Genomic DNA, 17127 nt, shown 5'->3' with positions numbered 1-17127 from the left:
CTCAGTCACAAAAAGGGAAGGCATGAACGAAGATAAGGAGGCCTTGTTATTCACCCTCTGTCATTCACAGCACAGAGGACTTGTCTTGTCTTGTAGAAATTATTTTTAGTTTCACACTGACATTCAGTTTACCTTTGAATGCTGAAATACTGAATGGATGTTACACATACATTATGAATCAAAACAAAAAGTGGGAGAAAATCACCCCTGTGCTACTAGTTATTTTAGACTGTAAAATCAAAATTAAAATTATTAAACATATTCTCCCTAAACTGGATATCAGAACAACAAGTCTTTGGATTGATGATGTCATCAGGTAGAACTTTGATATATGACATCCAAAAGAGTTTATTATCAAGTCTACAGGGTTCACACATGTGAATCAGAAAATGTGTCCATGTAAAAGGTCAGCAATTGGTCAGAGAGGATTGAATGAAGGAACGTCAGGCTTTCAGTGTCGCTTCTGTAGTGGGCAGCCTGCCAGCTATAGAGAACCTATGGACTCTCATTCAGTGTTAAGTTGTTCACAGTAAGGTGGTGTGTGGCTTGATAGTGTGTGAGCATGTTAATCTGAAAAGTCTTGCTACATAAAATGATTTAGTCTAAGTCAACAACGTCCATATATCTACACGTAACTGTAACATAAGTGTTAAAAATAATGTTAAAGCATCATTTATATGTCAAAGTGAAATGGCTATGAATCATTATCTGTCTGAGAAGCAGCATCTGCTTTAGTCTTTTAATTCCACTTATCTCTGTACTTTTTGTTTTTCATTTAAGTGAACAATTTCGTCTCATTCTTTTTTTCATCTACTGAGTATCATTGCAATCACAGGTGGCTGTTCCACCTACTCTGTCTTCCTCTAACAAGGCCGGGTGATAATTTATCATGCTGCTGTGTTTGGCAGAGAAGCTTTATGAGAGTGAACTAAGCGGAGGAAATTAATTTGAAAAACTCCATTATGGAACATAAATCAATTTGTCACCATAAACAATGGATATCACACACACACAAAAAAAGCATTTGTTCTGGAATTAATATAGTAACACAAATCAGGAAGCCATTTATTCCTGTAACATCTCACTTTATCAGTTTTTTTTTCTGTAATACAAAGTAAATCAGATAACTTTAACAGATGGCTTAATCAAGAAAGGTTGAGGCTAAGAAAAAAGGTTGGAAACTTGACACATCATCAGCGGACAACAATATAAGACTGCTTCACAGTTTTAATGACTCTGTGCAAACCCTCAGCATTTATGAACCAAGTATGCAAACAGAAGCTTATGCTGCAGTAGATTATAGATTTCGAGTCTTCCTACCATGTGAATATCTATTATGTAATGAAGCCAGGCAGCCGTCTGTCACTTTTACCCAGCTGGACTGAAACCTTTGGCTCTATTAAAGAGGTCATATTATGCTTTTTGGCTTTTCCCCTCTCCTTTATTGAGTTATATACATTTTTGTGCATGTAATAGGTTTGCAAAGGGAAAAAAGCCCCATCTCCCAAAGAAAACACTGCTCTGAACTGCCTGAAAACAGCTTGTGTGTAGTCCTGCCTTTTCCCTTTGATCCCTGTGACAACACAGCAAAATGCGCGACATAATGCTCGGCAAGCGACTGGTCCGATACGCCCTCAAAAACACTGGTGGAAAAACAACACACATTAGCTACCGTCCAGGCAGTCAATGGACAAAAAATTGTTACTGTGATGTAGAGACAGTGTTCAGTTAAAACTTTATGGATCAAAGATAAATGTGTTATAGATGAATAACTCACCACTCAAAATCTTGCTCCAGTCCATGTTGCTAAGCTGGCAAGGGGATATACAGCTGAACAAAAAACTCCCAACAAATATCTTGTAGAGGAAAAATGTATCACTCCATAGCTAAAACAAAGCGTTCAACACGCAGGGTGAAAAGAGGAGCATCAGCAATGTGCAGTATGAGGGAAAAATGGTGTTTTTTGAAAATGAAACCATGTAAACCTGTTCTGGTACAACCCCTAAATAGGATTCAAGATTCATAAGACCTGAAAATGAGCATAATGTGACTTCTTTAAACATTTCTGGTTGTCGCATTTTTCTTATGTCAGACTGGCTGGCTGGTAACTGGCTGAGTGTGCATACAAAGACCCCATTAAGAAAATGTAAACCCTTATGGTCCTTTAGAGGTGATGACCTACAGTAAGATATAACTAGTTAAATGTTTTGGTTTGTACATCCCAAGGTTAAGAATAAAATACTTTTCATAGCTAACAGCAATCTTACAATGTAAAGAGTAAACTGTTGTTCTTAAGTTAGTCAAACATTAAGGATTCAGCCTCAGTGAGAAGAAGAGTGCCTACAGATGTATTTTCTGTGATTCTAAGACTTTGAGGTTAAAGCTGTTCAATTTGGATACTTTCAAAATCTACCCCGCGACCCTGTACACAGGATAAGCGGTTGACGATGGATGGATGGATGACTTTCAAAATCTAGCTGTCTCTTGCTAGTTTGGCCAACATTACCTGCCCCAGCTTTAAATATCAGAGCGAAACAACCTCTGGCAGGTACAAATAAACTCATCTCCCCCCGTCTGTTTTCAGCATGCTCTGCTTCATCACAGCATAGGTAAAGTAAGCAGAGGTTGAAAACATTCTCTTACTAATAGACCTGTATATCATTGTGTACAGTACCCATAACATCATCATTTGTGGAGATAAAATAATTTGGCTCTCTTTTCTCTGATTCTCAGAGGGAGAAAAGAAATCAGAGAATCAGAGGGCATTGTGAAAATGTGGTAATTACTCAGGATAGGGAACACCTCTGGGTGCCTTGAGGTGCAGTGAAGCTATTAGTGTGGTGTTGTCTTTAATATCCTCTGCCATATCTCTATGTGAAGTTCCTCACCTTTGACTGGATTTCCCCACTGAAGCAGAGCAATTAAAATGTGTTTGGTTCTTCTGGGGATAGAAGGCTGCGTGTGGATCAATTCACAGGCTCAGAATATGTTGGTCTTTACACTCTTGGAAATAATAGTGCTAACTAGAACCATATACAGTTATTTGGCTTGTCCCCATGGGAGAACCATTTTTAGTTCCTGGTAGAACCTTTAATGAAGGTTACCCCCAGAACCCCTTCAGAAAGATCCACAAGGTACCTAATTTAGAGGGTTCTACATAGAACCACCTGTGAAAGCTTCCACCTGGAACCACCTAAGAGTGGTTTGACAGAGAACCCCTCTGTAGTGTAATAGTATCTCCCAGAACCCTGTGGGTTCTATCCAAAACCTTTCCACCTCATAAGAGTCCCATCTAGAGCCCATCCGGCAGGTTCCACAGAGAACCCTTTTATATTTGAATGGTTTCATATAGAAACAATTTTAATGACAAAACAGCGGAGCTCTTTGTTGCTCGCTCTCTTCTCTTCTCTCTTCCTTGTACTTCGGCTCTCCAGCAGCTCTCGGCACGCGCTCAGCGTGCTCCGTCTCCCAGCAATGCCCTAAGAAGTCTGGCCCATTTCTTTTCAAGCCACACACACGAAGAGCCGCGACTTCGGCTTTTCCCTTGTTTCCAGCAACTTACTTGCTTTATATTTTCTTTTGTTTTGTTTTTTAAAAGTTATCAGACCGTTAAGTCGCGCAATTTTAATTCAAGAACGACCAAGTTCTTTTAAAGGCAGGGTAGGCAATTTGTTTCTAAAACAATTTTTGTCATATTTGTTAAAACTGTCTATATACACCAATGCATATTAAAAAGTTAGGTGCACTGAAAAAGAGAGTATAAAAATCGGCTGTCTGTAGTCCTCTCAGGGTAAACACCGCCGTCAACATGGCATCAACATGGCGTTCTGTCAGGTGTCCATGCCCCAACAACGCAGGAACTATTGGAGATTCAAGTCAGCAGAGGGTTAGATGAGTGTTAAAATACTGCTACCTGAAGTAGTACCAGCTATTTTACAAGCCATATGACATTGTTGAAAATACTTTAAATGAGGAATCATTTGGGGGCGGCACGGTGGTGCAGTGGTTAGCACTGTCGCCTCACAGCAAGAAGGTCGTGGGTTTAAACCCCGGTTGCCCCGGCCTTTCTTTGTGGAGTTTGCATGTTCTCCCCATGTCTGTGTGGGTTTTCTCCGTGTACTCCGGCTTCCTCCCACCATCCAAAGACATGCAGTCTAGGTTAATTGGCGACCCTAAATTGTCCTTAGGTGTGAGCGTGAGTGGTTGTTCGTGTGCCCTGCGATGGACTGGCGACCTGTCCAGGGTGTACCCTGCCTTGCGCAGTTGGGATCTGCTCCAGCCCCCCCGCAACCCTGTATGCAGGATAAGCGGTTGGCGATGGATGGATGGATGGATGGAGGAATCATTTGCCACATTACATATAACACATTTTGAACTGTAACATATCAACCTCAGAAAGTGTTATTAGAATTTAAAGTACTTATTTAAAAGTCAAGACACAATCACAAAATCACATGGGTGCCTTTTTCATCAAAGTCAATCGTTGCCGAAACAGTGAATAATCTCCACAGCAGTGATATGATGCTACGTGCCAAGTCTGACCCGTCAACCAGTCAAGATACTTCTGGACACACCTTGTCTTTCTTCATATATATTCTTATTTTTGATTGTGCTTATGTCTCTATTTGTGATCTAGGTTATATTTTTAGAAATACAAAAATAAACAAGTGACATACTACATTTGGTTGTTGTTATTTCAGACATAAGACATACATTTAGTTTTGTAACTAAATGCTGTTTATGATGCAAGTGTAAAGAGAAGTCATTTATCATTTTCTGTATAATTTTTTATTTAAAAAAAAATTAAAAGTGTACAGAATACACAAAAATATATTTGTATATTCTAAAACAAAAAAACTACGTACATGTATTCACCCACACAGTGGTTTAAAAGATTTCTAAAGCACTCAATTAGTGACTTTACACTTAGACCCTACTGGGGATAAAACCTCTGTACTGCTGCAGTGGATCAGGATAACGGTTGCGTATCTTCCAGACACAGCAACTCGGTATCACGACTCTGTGACCCTGTCCTAGTGCTCCATACTGCCATACTACAAATTGCCTGTATGCTACGTGACGGAACTGTCTATTACTCTGTCCTGGATCTGGAAGATCAGCCACTGCGTGAATGTCATTCCAGACATTCCAAAATGTAGGCTTCCATGTGTGGTTGTATGGAAATGCAGTAATCTGGATGTTGTCCACAGCACTTTTGTTCCACGAATGTAGCCATTTCTCTGCACCTCTGGCAGACACACCAAGTGGGTTGCCCTGACACAAGAGGACCTGGTGACGGAGCATTTTCTGATATCCTTTCAAGAACATCAAACATCAGACTTGGGTCGCGCATCAGGCAGAGCTCCAGGACTTGATGTGATTGTCCCAGGCCCAGTCCTCGAATTCTGGCCTGCAATGGAATATACTGTATAATGGTTAGAATCACAAATATTGGAAATATTGGTGTAAGTGGACATAACATTTCTCAACATGATTAGATGTTTTTTTTTTTGGATATGGCCTTATTGTTCTCTAACATGACTTGTGTACACTCCAGATCATAGACATAACACAGATACATACCTGTTCAGATGCCCTTGTTTGAGCTTGAAGATTCAAAACTCAACGCAGGTCCTCTTGTCCAAGACTAAGTGCTCCTTGCCCTGCACTTCGACCACCCCGTCCTCGGCCTCTACTTCCTCGGACCCTGTTTGCCCGCCCTCCTCTGCTTCGCCCTCGATCCTGGACCTGTCCTTGAGCCGACAATGTGGTACTTGGCTCCAGATTGTAGTCCTCATCAGAGCCAATGCCAGTGCTTTCACCGTAGCAGCTCTAATATGCAAATCACCTTTGTCAGTGTAACTGATGGTAAGGGGAAAACATGTAACATGTATCAATGCAACCTGTTTTTAGCTTTGCCTAATGTTACTGCAGCTATATGTTGCAAGCAGTTAACTAGCTAGCTCGTTACGGAATCAAACTCATTTTAAAGTTTACCAATATCGATATGCTAGCTTGATAGTGAGCAGCATAACAGTCATGTTAGTTGTTTATATTCATAATGATAAAGTTAGGTATTCTTACCTGTGATTCTGACATGATGTCACTCCACCGCACTGCGCTCCTCTCTGCTCGATGCTGTTAAACACGTCTTCCAGCTGAGCCGTCTGCATCGCGCTTTCATGTGTTTTGGGGGGATGGCTTTGGAAGGAGCCCAGAAGGGAGGGGGTGGGAGTTCAAAAACCAAGCAGTTTCTTGCTAGTTTCTCAAACTTACCTACCCTGCCTTTAAGCTTTATTGTAGTCGTGTGAACTGCTCCCGCCGAAGTTCGGACTCAGCCACGTGCGTCCGTTACGCGAGCAGTAACACAGGATAATATTCTCTGAATATTCATATTCATAATTTGTATTATTACAAAAACAGGGAATAAGGGCTCCCTCGCTTTGCTTAAGCCTAGTTTGCACTACACGATTTTTAGCCCGATTTGCCACTCGGCGTTCTTCATCGTTATGTGTGAACTACACAACAACGCATCAAAATCGCTCCCTGACACATTTCTGACATCGCCGACGCTTGCCAGATATCTATCATGCCAAATATCTGGAAGAGTCGGCCGACGCGACATCCACATCCAACCAATGGAAAGAGCAGGCAGTTACTTTTTCACAGCAAAACACTTTTTACTCACCCCCAGCTCTCTCTGTAGCTCAGACAATCCCTACTCCCTGCGTGTGCTAATCCATTCTTTCACCCATAATTTTGTCTTTATAATTGGTATCTTTATATTAACAAACAACAGCTGTTTCATGTGTAGGTTGGCGTCATTTCACATTGTGTTTTCTTGGCAAAACGTGGTTTGTGGTTGATATCAGTGGCCTCTATCTCCTCTTTTGGCCAGTTTATTATACCAGCGGGGTATTTGATGACTGGCAGGCGTATGTGTTGATGGCTGGGATCTTGTTCTTCTCATTCAGCTGACTTTTCACGACCTTGCTTACTCTGTGTAGGTATTTGGCTGTGGCTGACTTCCTTGCTGCCTTTTCATGGTTTCTGTTAGCCTCTTACCACACTTGGCCAGTCCGAGTGACATTCTAATGTTGTTTCTGTAGATCCTGGTTGTGTGGATCAGTGAGTCGATGTCTCGCTCATTCTTGGCATGTAGTTTGATGTCATCCATGTAAAGGATGTAACTGGTTCTTCCACTTCAGAACCGGTATCTGTAGCTACTCATTGTGATGATCTGTCTGAAGGGGTTCAGGCCTTTGCAGAACAGCAGTGGGGATAATTTATCACCTTGGTATATGCCACACTCGATGGTGACTGGCTTTGAGTTGACTTCCCGACTTGTTTTCCACAGCCCCATTGAGTCACTGATAAAGGCTATTTGTTTCCTGTTGATCATGTACATTTCCAAGCATTACAGTATCCATGTATGTGACATTGAGTCGTAAGCTTTTTTGTAGTCAATCCAGGCAGCGCACATGTTGGTCTGCCTGGTCTTGCAGTCTCGAGTGACTGTTCTATTGACCAGCTGGTGCTTGGCTCCTCTGGTATTACTACCCATTCCCTTCTGGGCCCTGTCCATGTATTGAGCCATGTGCCTAATCATCTGAGCCGCTATGATGCCTGACAGGAACTTCCATGTTGTGCAAAGGCAGGTTATTGGCCGGTATTTGGGGATCTTTCATGTCTATCTACTAGCCACTGATTGTTGTTGTGTGATTCCTCCTTCTTCTATATGTTCTTCCAGTACTGTTCAGTCTCAGCCCTTGGTGGATCTGATCTTGAGTTATTACCCTGCCACTGAGAGTACACTTTGGATGGTTCGGTGGAGAACATCTGCTTTTTCCTCCCGGCTTCTGCTTCCCCCTTGTATCTCTTTAGGTGGGTAGCCAGAGCGGTAAGTCTTTGTTTGGCAGTCTCAAGTCCCTCGGGTATAGACAGCTTGTTATATTTCTTAGGTAGCCTCTTCCTTGCACCTTTGTATTCTGAGAGCAACACTGTGCTAGGAGTTGTTTCTTTGTCAGTGTCGATGTTGGGTTTCGAAACATCTGTATATCCCAAAATCTCTGCTTATAACTCTAACCTCTCACTGTGATTGCTTTTACATGAGCATTGCTACAGATCCATGTTTTCCGATATACTTCATGAATCTTGTTCCAGTTGCCCGTTTCTCATTAGGTTGCCCTGGTTCCCTCGCACTTGATGCGCACCTTGTTGATCTCTTATTTTTGCGGTTTCATTCACAGCTGAGGTAGGCAAGTAGCATTAAGCACCTTGCTTAAGAGTCCACTCGGAAACCCCGTGCTGACCAGGAATCAGACCCCCGATAACCTGTACCAAAGTCAATGGAATTAGCTATATACACTGAACAAAATTATAAACCCAACACTTTTTTTTGCCTCCCTTAATCATGAGCTGAACTCAAAGACTTTCTTTATGTACACAAAAGGCCTAATTCTCTCAAATATTGTTCACAAATCTGTCAAAATTTGTGTGAGCACATCTCCTTTGCCGAGATAATCCACCCACCTCACAGGTGTGGCATTACAAGATGCTGATCAGACAGCATAGGTATTGCACAGGTGTGTATTAGGCTGGCCACAATAAACGGCCACTCGAAAATGTGCAATTTCACTGTATGGGGGTGTTCCGGACCACCATTTTCCTCACGCGGTGCAACACATCTCCTTCACATAGAGTTGATCAGGTTGTTGATTGTGGCCTGTGGAATGTTGGTCCACTCCTCTTCAATAGCTGTGCGAAGTTGCTGGATATTGGTATCGTACACAGCGATCCAGAGCATCCCAAACGAAGATTACGATATGGTAACCCTAGTTCTATAAGCACAGGCGGGGCCCTCTACTGGACTCTATGGGTACAGTGGGTGGAGCCTGATAACTGTCAAGCCAAAGTCCACCACACCAACCCGGTCGGCCACAGGCTGGCCAAAGCCCCGACCACCACATCACCTAATGACAGAATGGTGGGACACCCCTGAGAAGGTCACTGGACTGATAGGGGCTTGGCCTGACCATTAACACCTGAACTGCCCTGACTTCTCAGTGGAACATCAGGCACTGCCAGTGTATGTTCCCCCTCTACACCCAGTAGTTACCAGATCCTCACTTTTCAGATCGTAGGTCGCACTTGCGAGCTGGATCCCAAGGAGGAGCCCGACATATCCAAGAGACAGAAACGCACAAACTGGCACAGTAAGGGCCAAGATGCCATTGTGCAGATCTCTTCGATACACACCCACGCTGAAAAAGGGTCGTAGACACTTCCACACTTCCGAGTAGAATGTGCACGCACTGCTAAGGGTGGGTCTGTTCCCGCCCGTGTACTCACAAAGCCAGCTGGCCAGGCTCTTCTTGGACAAGGTTTTACTGACTGTACTATCACGGAAAGAGATGAACAGCTGACCAGTGCATCAAATGGGGGTTGTGTGCTACATAGGACGTTAGCCTAGCACACATGGACACAACAGATGCACTCACACCTCCCTGCACCATAAGTGGGGTAGGGGGCGCATCACCTCTGCCTCTTGAGGTCCAGATGCAGGCTGGCAAACCAACATTGTAGCCGTCGCATGTGCAGCAAGCCCAGAGGGACCACCTGATGGACTACTGCCCTGAGGCCCAACAGCAGCATCACTGACAGCGCTGCCGTAGCTGTCCCCTGCTGCAGCCTGTGGACCACCAAATGACTTGTGTTGCAGTTGAGCACAATCCCCAGATACTCCGCTCGCTGCAGCGGCTGGGGGGAGCTCTCTTCCAAATTGATCGCAAGCCCAGGCTTTTGAGGTGCAAAATCAACTGGGTTGTGTGGAGATCACTCAAGGCTTCAATCTCTCCATGACCATGAGGTTGTGAGTAGAAAGGAACCCTCATGCCCTTCTCGCGCAACGACTGCAGTGCGATGCATCTGCTGAGTGTGTAGGGGGCTAGCAAGTAGTTGACGGGGAGCCTAATGTATTTGTAGGCTACCCCCCGAGAGGAGAAGCCTAGAAATTCCCTGTTACTGTGTCACCTTGACATGAAATAGGCATCTTTCAGATCGATGGCGGTGAACCAGTTGCCAGGCTGCACTGGCTCCAGCATTTTTTTAATCATCAGCATGTGGAAATGCCCTCTTGTTCATTATGCTGGTCCAGGTGGTGGAGATCCAGAATGGCTCAGAAGTCTCTCGCCTTTTTGGGGACCAAAAGTACATGGTGCAAGACTTCTGTGCATGTCATGCAGAGATGCCCTAAGACAGCCTGCTTTAGCAGAAGTTGCTGGATCTCGGCGGCCAGGAAGTCCACTTCCTCTTGAGAGGATAGACTGACTTCCATTATGTCCAGGAAAACTGGTGGTATGCAGCAGAACTGAAGAGAGTAGCCTAGTCTCAGAATGTCCACCCAGCTTGTCAGCATGCAGCGGCGTCGCCATTCTGCATGAAAATGTGTACACGTGAACAATGCATCTTTTGCACTCTCCACCACCAAACTTTCCATAAATGGAAGTTTAGCCCAAGGGGGGGCCAACTTCGAACGGGCTATAGTGTCCCTGATTGCACCAGGGCCGGTTGCTCCCTGGTGTCTTTGAACGCACCACAGCTTGCTGCTCTGTGGTGTCCTTGAATACTCCACGGTCTGTTGATCTGTGGTGTCCTTGAACGCACCACAGCTCGCTGCTCCAATGACAGCTCAACATGCGACAGTGTCACATATACTGTCAGTGAGCTAGCAGTGTTCCCGTGGACTGTCGTGAGTGCACGGGGAACGCAGTTAGCTCGCATTGCTTCATTGTTTCACCGTCATGGCAGCAGCCCTTCATTTTGCTGCCAGGCGGTATAGGCGACCTGTTGCGCTGGCTGGACAGCCGGCTAGCAAGGAGGAAGCCCAGGTCCTACTAGCGTCTCACTCGGATGCCACCAGGAGAGCAACGTGGGACATGGGCTTCTGTCCCAGTGGTTTGAATAGCGCAGCAAAGACCCGGGCCCTCCCACTGTCTTTCTCGAGCTTAGCAAGGAGAGCAGTGTGGGCCGTAGGTCGGATCATTAGCTTAGCATCGGTGATCGTGCAGTTTTGTGGAGACTGAAGCGCGTTACGCAACGAGCCTAAGATGGAGGGGGTTCGGTGGAGAGGAGAATGCTCTTTAGGAATGTACTGTATTTAATCAGTTGAACATTCACAGCATTTTCAGCGTGTACACAGCAGCAAATGAAACACAAATAAATGCATGCTGGACACATAATGGAGGGAGGAGGTCTGGTGGTGTGCATCAGCCTCTGTCCCTCTGTCACCCCCTTTTTTTTCTTTGAGGAATGTAATTAACATGTTTTACTCAAAAAAACGTTTCAACATTCTCAAAAGACTTACCATAGTTTTACACACAGCACATGTAAAACAATGGTGTCTTGAACACCAGACAGGGGATTGTGGCAGCCTCAGCAGGCCTCTCTCCCTCCATAACGGTCACTTGGCCAGTCGCTCCCTTCCCCAGCCGCAGGTGGCTGGCGGGGGGTGGGGGCCTTGGATAAGGAAAGGAAAGGATGCTGATGCTTTTCCATAACACACGACTGCTCATACCATAACCCCACCACCACCATGGGACACTCAATCCACAAAGTTGACATCAGCAAACCGCTCACCCACACAACGCCATACACACTGTCTGCCATCTGCCCTGTACAGTGAAAACCGGGATTCATCCGTGAAGAGAAAACCTCTCCAAAGTGCCAGACGCTATTGAATGTGAACATTTGCCCACTCAAGTCAGTTATGACGACAAACTGCAGTCAGGTCGAGACCCCGATGAGGACAATGAGCATGCAGATAAGCTTCCCTGAGATGGTTCCTGACAGTCTGTGCAGAAATTTTTTGGTTATGTAACTGTTGCAGCAGCTGTCCGGGTGGCTGGTGTCAGACAATCTTGGAGGTGAAGATGCTGGATGTGGAGGTCCTGGGCTGGTGTGGTTGCACGTGGTCTGCTTTTGTGAGGCTGGTTGGATGTACTGCCACATTCTATGACACACCTTTAGAGACAGCTTATGGTAGAGAAGTGAACATTCAATTCACAGGCAACAGCTCTGGTGGACATTCCTGCAATCAGCATTCCAATTGCACACTCCCTCAAAACTTGCAACATCTGTGGCATTGTGCTGTGTGTTGGACCTGCGAACTGGCCTTTTATTGAGGCCAGCCTTAGGCACACCACAGGCCTCAGGTGTGGATGGATTATCTTGGTAAATGAGAAGTGCTCACTGATACAGATTCTGACAGATTTGTGAACAATATTTAAGAGAAATAGGCCTTTTGTGAACTTAGATCTTTGAGTTCAGCTCATGATGAATGGGGGCAAAAACAAAAGTGTTGTATTTATAATTTTGTTGAACTTGAGGTATTTTGTGAGCTTCCTGAGGCTTAATGGCTATTTGTTTTGTGTGGGAGACTTGCGTTCAAGACCCATTATCGATATAGACTTAAATCAAGATTTGTAAAATTTGATATCGTGCACAATGGGGAAAAATTGTAACACTAATGTTGCACCTTTGAATAAAACTCAGGATGACTTTGGGTCTTTTTATTGTAGGCTGCAACATAAACAAAGATGGGTACATCGTAATCAGCACACCGTTTGCTCAACCTCATGTGTTACAGCTATGTACCACCGTGCTGATCCCAACATTACTCACTAGCAGGTGTACTTGTAAAGAAAACATTTGCCACAACTTTCACATTTAACAGTTTAGTATTGTTAATCCTGATTTTACAGCTGCAGGTACCAAGTTACAGCCACAACGGGCATAGTCTCTTACAGGTATCATCACAGGATCTCATTGTCATCGGCAACCGTTAGCTTAGCTGCTGGGTGACCATAGCAAACAATAACGCCGACACATGCTTAGTGGAAATTAACGGCCGATTTTACCACTCTATTATGACTATTTACATCTAGTAGCATGCATACACTTACAGAGATCATGTCTCCTTACCTGCAACATAAACAAAGATGGGTACATCGTAATCAGCACACCGTCTGCTCAACCTCATGTGTTACAGCTATGTACCACTGTGCTGCTCCCAACATTACTCACTAGCAGGTGTACTCTCTCTTGTGGTCAAAGTTGGAACCAACACCCACTTCTCAACAATGCCCTGCCTGAGTACCCAGAGCACAATACATAACCAAACAATGCCACAAAGCAAAAGTACTACAGAACAATACATGGAAAACAATAAAATAAACCCCACTGCTACACCCAAAACAATATCTAAGGGGGGGTACCTCTTTTATGGACTTGAAGCCATTATCCTCACACTAAAACCTAAATAAGAAATTTCAAAGTTGCAAATCTCATTGAAATATGGTCTAAATGTGCACATTTAATTAATGTCATATATATTTATGACATTGAATAAATGTGCATATATATATTCTCCACCTGGCCACTTCCCTCAGACTATTTTAATAATAATTTTTAGTGGAACCCTAACAAATAAACATTGAAAAACCCTTTCTTTTAAAAAACATTTTTGTTTGTTATGGGTGGCAACTACACATGTGTACTTGAATTATGTGATCCAGTTGCAGACCACAGCAGGTGATTTCATTCACATTAGTTTTACCTTGCCACATGAAGGTCAGCTCATGCTTATCACATGGTGAGAAAAAATACTTTCTATACAAGTGTATATCAAGATCCTATAACTTCAGCAAGTTTCATTTTCTCAGGAAGCTTTTAATCACGACATTTGTAGGATCCACACATCATACAGGAGATACTAGAGTTGATAAACACTTAGTGTGAATTCATTCCACTTTTGGCAGAAGCATGTCATACACTTCATCATCTCATACCATATGTGCTGAGCCTAAGATGTCATTAAACATTATTTAGAAGCTATTTATCTAGATTCCTGCTGCGCAGGATATTGGGCTGGACATTGCTAAATACTAACCCTTAATTGTGGCCAATTAGCCTTTTCTGCATCGTGTTTGCTTTCAAATTAAAATACCCCTAAACTCTGCCTGTTGTTTCTCTTTACTCTTCTCTCTTTTCTTTTTCCTCCACTTTCAACTTGTGTGCTCAATACACACCATCAACAGCACTATCTGTGCACTTGAGTCCTTCGAGTACTCATTTCAGCCATTCATAATACTGCATAACATCCTATTTAAACCCAGAAAGAAACATTTAAGACTTTTGTTTTTTCTTCATTTCCCTTACTCTTTGCCTCAAGCAGTTTATTTCACCTACTACTGATCCTCCTCAAACTTATTACCAGGACCAAGTCTCATTTATCTTTTACCTTTAACCAAGGCTTACTTATCAAAGACAATCTGAATGCAGCATAATGGATGTGACAAATGAGATGGAACTGCAGCAGGACACAAAGATACAGTTATTTGCTTGCTTTGGTTCATTGGATGAGGACAGTTCATACACTGCTGCGTTCCTCTCCTGTTGATAACCTTTCTAAAACAATCACAGCATGGCAGCAGAGATGCTCAGCTCTAAAACAATCCTCCTCTATGATGGTTATCATCACTGTGACGATAATGTTTATATTCCATTGACAGAGTTAGTGCTCTTTTGTGTGTGTAGAATCTCTCTGGGGCAGTTTTCCAGACAGAGATTAAGGCTAGTCTTAGACTGAAGAGGCCTTTTAATGCAGATTAACAAAAATCTGATTTCTCAGTCATTGTGTAAAATTGTCCTAGACTTCACCTAGTATATCGCCGATATAAACTAAACTGCTTTCCTGAAGGAAGAATAGAGCTCCTCCAGGACTAAATTGCGGCTTAAATAATATCTTCCAGGAGGCAAATTTAACTTCAGATTAATGTCATTTGTTTAAGAAGACACGTCGATTACTTGAAGTAGGTCAATGAAGATCTATGAATACCACCAGCAAGGCAAGTTCTTGCTGAAAGAAGTGACCCATTTCAATGTTTTGATGAAACGAGTTTTCAAGATTGTTTTCGAATGCATAAAGTGGAGCAATTTTCAGTTTTGGAATCCAGGCTTTCTTCCGTTACCTAAAGAGGACAGCCTATAATGTTATAGTTTTTGGCATGTGGCCCTGTTCACAGAGAATAATACATGGCAGAGGTGTGTGTGTGATGTTGCAGCCTTGCGAAGTGAAATGTGTGACTATAATGTCAGAGAATATTCAAGTTTTTTACTTGTAGATTAATCTTGGAAATAAAATTTTGTCTATTACCCCTCTCCGCTGGCTCCTTTTTTTTCCTATTACAATGGACCTTATGTGTAGTTGTACAGTTGTACCTTTACATCTTAATCATATTACACATAAAAGATTTGAACTACAATAAGAACACTGTGAAGATAATTAGGCTAGAAATTTACTCAATGCGATGCCAACAAGCCTGCCTGGCTTTGTTACGATATTAGATTTAGCCGTTAACGTATCAACACAGACTCAACTAACCACTATCTTATGCATTGTTGTAGTAACGTTTAAGACCAGTGTAGGCGGTCAGAGTCTGTCAACCCTAAATTTGCTTGATAACCCTGAGTTAACTCTGAATAGGTTGAACTCTTTTCGTAGTCCAGGCCACTGGTTGTCTTAATCTCTAATTAGTCTGTCTTTCAGAAAGCCATTTATAGAGCATTGGTTAACTATTCTAGGTTAAGGCCTATTCTTGGCCTTATTTAAACCCTGCTTGGGAAACCACCACTAAGAGTGTACACACACACACAGACTACCATGTTGTTGATACATTTGGCTAAATGGTACCTGCTTTTAAAAAACTGAAGCCTGATGGATGAAACATCACATTTGACTCACCATTCGGAGCAGTGCCATCCTATATTATGTTGCAGGAGACATTGCATATTTTGAATCGAATGTTTCTTATACGGACAGAGGTTCTTTACTCACAATCTGTGATCTCTAATTCCATCCATACATTTATTTACCTAACATTTTTAATCACAACACTGGACATCCACAATTTAATTTGACATTAATTAGCAATTGATTGGTGTCTCTGACAAACTGTGTCTAAAAACCATGAAGAAGACCTTTTGTGGTAGAGTCTCCAGTGACAAAGAGTAATGCACATCTTCAGTACAGACATATAGACAGTTCTACAGACTCCTGTGGTATTTGATCCCAAATGTTACTGTTTGGTTGAAATGGACTCCAGCATCTTCACAGTTGTTCTCTCCACTGCTTTGTGCTGTGTGATTGAGCAATTAGTCCATGACATGGTACGACATTACAAACTCCACCTGGTCTTTGTCAGGTTCTTCAGTGGAACAGACCTTTATGATCATCTTCTACATCTCTATTTGAATCATCATCCAACACAGTCACAGAACACAATATAAATATAAGCTAGTTGTTGTTTTTTTACTTCTTCATATGTGCACACTTACAGTGACATAAACATTTACTCCTCACCAAGTGCAGCCTGCCTGTGGGGTGGGTGGTAGGAAGGAGTTTGTAGCGATCATGTAAACAGGAGCATCTGGTCCTGTCACAGGTGTCAGGAAACAGCCTGGCTGTTTGCAGCAGAGCAGAGAGAAGAGCTGGCATTAACTTCCTGCAGACAGACTGCTGAAAGTCAGACAGACTCTGGCTGGAGAGAGAATTCTGTAGGGAACAGCATTTTGTAGGGCTGAGAGGAAGCATATCTTCCATGTGTAGATCATGAAGTTTGATTTATTTGGAGGACCTACAGACCCAGCTGCAGCATCGATTTGTCAATGACCTGTGACCTCAGTCACCTCATTGATTAAATGAGGTGTCTGAGGTCCGAGGTCTGTTCACTCTTGTCTCCACTCTCTTCATCTCAGATTTTCTCCCTATTGGCCCTTCTCCACTTCGGAGGACACCGGCCCATCTCAACGGCGCAGCGGCCTCCGCGCTTGGCCAGGGCAGCGGACCCAAACAGAACTCTCTGATCTTACAGCCGCGACACAAGGTCCTGCTTAAGATCCGGCAACCAGTTACTCTGAGGAGAACAGACAGAGTTGCCAGAACCTCTAATCTGTATCACAAAAACAACCCAGCAAATACTTCAACCAAACGATTCTTCACTGCCTGGCTCCATCCGCAAAGAACCTGCCCGCTAACATCTAACAACATCAAGCAACTTTCTTCCTATA

Source organism: Micropterus dolomieu, linkage group LG17, assembly GCF_021292245.1.
Source record: "Micropterus dolomieu isolate WLL.071019.BEF.003 ecotype Adirondacks linkage group LG17, ASM2129224v1, whole genome shotgun sequence".
NCBI classification, from domain to species: domain Eukaryota; kingdom Metazoa; phylum Chordata; class Actinopteri; order Centrarchiformes; family Centrarchidae; genus Micropterus; species Micropterus dolomieu.
The sequence above is the reverse complement of the archived record's forward strand: the minus strand, read 5'-3'. Positions refer to the sequence as shown.